This window comes from Talpa occidentalis, unplaced genomic scaffold (genome assembly GCF_014898055.3).
Source record: "Talpa occidentalis isolate TD23 unplaced genomic scaffold, MPIMG_talOcc4v2.1 talOcc4.3, whole genome shotgun sequence".
Taxonomy (NCBI): domain Eukaryota; kingdom Metazoa; phylum Chordata; class Mammalia; order Eulipotyphla; family Talpidae; genus Talpa; species Talpa occidentalis.
Window position 1 is genome coordinate 25,753,664 of NW_023603184.1, and position 3,158 is coordinate 25,756,821.

At 40.1% G+C, this 3,158-nt stretch overlaps 1 pseudogene; it reads right to left on the bottom strand.

The window, feature by feature from the left end:
* Nucleotides 1-2,020: 2,020 nt before the first annotated feature.
* On the bottom strand, nucleotides 2,021-2,849 carry LOC119254576 (DCN1-like protein 2; annotated as a pseudogene).
* Between the last annotated feature and the right edge of the window lie 309 nt (nucleotides 2,850-3,158).

A 3,158-nucleotide genomic window follows, 5' to 3' on the forward strand; every position in this document is an offset into this window, starting at 1 on the left:
ACAGACAGAACCAATTAAAATTGTGGAATAATTTTTCTAAAAAGATTTAATTCTTTGGGCCTCCCTGGTGGCACAAGGGGTTAAGCACCGCACCGTGAAGCAATCCGAAGCCTCTGCAGCATGAGTTTGACCCCCAGCCATCCAGGGAACAACCCACATGGTACAGCAGACCTCTCTATCTTGCCCGCTGCTCCCCTCAGCAGTGTATTTCAGTCTGCCTGTTCTGTTTCCCACTCCTCTCACCACGCCCCCCCCCATCTCTGGCCTGTGCCCCAGCTCTTGTGTGCATAAATAAATAAATCTTTAAAAAAAAAAGATTTAACTCTTCATACCCTTTGGGATGAAGTTGTAAATGTATATAATGGCATAATATAAGTTTAATGTATATAATATAAATGTATATAATATAAGTTTAAGTGTAAATGTATATAATGGCATTTCAGTACTTTCTATGCCATTTCCTATAATTTGCTAACTGAAAGTGGTTTCATGAGTTGTATGACTCAAACCCCCTGCTTCCATATTCATCACTGTATCTTCAATTTTAAGGAAAATTAATTTTAAAATGATCTTCCTTGTTAATGATTGGTTAATCTGACGCTTTATATAAAAGTGGTGTTCTATATTTGGTTTCTATTTCTAGGCTTTGCTTCACACCATTGCACCAAAGGTTCTAAACTAAACTTCAGCAAATTCCAGTAACTCTCTGCCATGCAGGATTTCAGTGTGCATGTACTTATTTTTACTCTGTAACAATTTACTGACAAAGTTTACTGCCTGAGGGTTGGCAATTCCTGACCCAGCGCTCAGAGTTAATATTTGTACAGACACACAGGAACAGACTGGGGTGGATAGGCCATGAGATCTCAGCACTGCCCCATGCAGGGACCCTCTTCTGTGGCTACTTCTGCTGCCATTGCCTCAGCTGCCCATCTGACCCAGCACTAGTATCTGAACTAGTTTATTATTCTCATAATAGGAAAGTCACAGATTCTACTTAAAGCAATGTAAGGTGAAGGATATCATAGAGGGTTATAATTATGAAGGCAACTATAAGAAGAAGATTTCTAAATAGCAGACATGAACACAAAAGTCTTTGAAAAGAGAGCTAAATGATGGCAACCAATTTGTATGGTAGTCAAGTCTGTGCTCTGACTGCATGGTAGGCTGGCTTCTTCCCACACCCCATGCCCCCATACTGTCTCTAGCCCTCTATGCACAGCTATTGGTGCTAAAAGCACTTCCTAATAAATAGCCTACACACTAAACTCCATCTCAGAGTTCACTTTCTGGAACCCCCAGTGTTCAGCATAAGCCAACTCCAGAGAAAAGAAAATTTGTAGAAGGACAATTCATCATAGTTTACAACACCACATAGCTACAAACAGTGCTTACATAACCACAATAATGTAAATTCGGCATTATAATTGACAATGATGTTACAAATGATGTAACTACCACATCATTTATCAAGAAGATAGAAGAGTGAGGAATGTGCATGAGTCTTGGGAGTGTAGAAGGAAAGTGAGGTAAATCCTCAATTTCCATAGCAAGAAACCAAGAAATAAAATGAAAAGTCACCAAATTACAATTCTAGCCAGTTATACAGAGACACAGGGATAAATACTAAAATAATGCCAAATACCAAAATAAATAATTAGCTAAAAAGGAGGTCAAAGTGATTGTCTCTGTTCCTAAGTAAAGAAGGAAAGAGGGTAAAGGATTACTATTTTTCACAGCAAATTTTATAAAAATATTTGACTATGAGCATGTCTAACTTTCACAAAAACACAAACCAAACACTAAGCTCATGACAGTCAGGGATAACTTCTGGAATCTATGACAAATATGCATAGAAGTTGACCAGATGTCTTCTGGCAGGAGGAGACTCATTTACCAGCTTGATCCAGCCCAATTTTCTGCCGAGAAAGGCTATGTTTTATTACTGGCCATGTATCAATATAGTCTTAGAAATTATCTATACTAAGCCAGTTTCCAAATCAGTCATATTTCTAAAGTCTCAAGTGTCCCTTGCAATTGATCTTTCATGATTTTGCAATAAAAAGGTGTTCCACAGACCTTTAAATTTAAACCTTCCAAATAACAGCAAATTCCAATATGCAACAGCCATTTCTAAATCTGTGGCCATGCCAGAGCACTACAGTGATTCCTGTGGTCCTGCTCATTAGTCTACACCCTTATCACTTACTAACATTAACTGAAATCTATACTCAATTCTCCTTCACGATAGAAAACTCTGAAAGTGTGAGCAAGGGATTTGAGAGAAGGGCAAAACTTTCTATGACAGGGTCCTTAGCAAAGGTGAATGTAAACTGACAGCCTTAAATTTTGCATGATCTTTGTGCTCTTGCTCCAGTCTGAGCAGAAGGGCTTTCAGCTTGTCTGCGCTATTGCAGCCAAGCTCTGCCATACTCTCTACAAATTCCTTTTTGCTAAATTCACATTGAGTTGCTGCCCTGAATTTCCATGCTACGACCAAAATACTGATGCTGGCAGGATCTAGGCTCAAATCATCACAAAACTGATGCATCCCATCAATTCTGATTTTCTTTTCATTTTGTGGATCTCTATACTGGTGGTACAGCTACTTCATCTTCCTCTCGTCCACTGCGCTTCTCATGACTTCCTTGGGGACTGAGCCCAAGTTGTGGAAGGAGGTGTCCATGGCCACATCTAGTTTTTGACCACTCTGCACTCTGCAGCAGGTGGCAGCCCCTCGCCTGCCTGAGCAAATACAGGACATGGTGCCCCGGTCCTTCCAAGATGACTGAGCTTATTCATACTCTTGGATGCAGGAGCAGGAAAGCCGTGGAGGCAGGCCCCAATCTGCTCCAACAGCCAGTGCTTGGACTTTGTTCTAAGTGGACTTGGTGTTTCTTGTCGGATGACTCAATGTCACTGCAATTCAGATTCCCCTCATCCATTCCTACCTATGCGCAGAGCAGTTTCCTTTCTCCTGGTGCTCCCCAGCTTTTCTCCAGCCTGGCTGACTGTGCTTTATAATTCTTTTGTTAAAGATTCCCAAGTTTTTTATTCTTTTTGATGCTACTGCAAATAGAAATATTTTTTAAATTGTTTTCTGTCCCTGTATAAAAGTATGATTTATACTTGTAGGTTGATCTTGTATCCTGAAACCT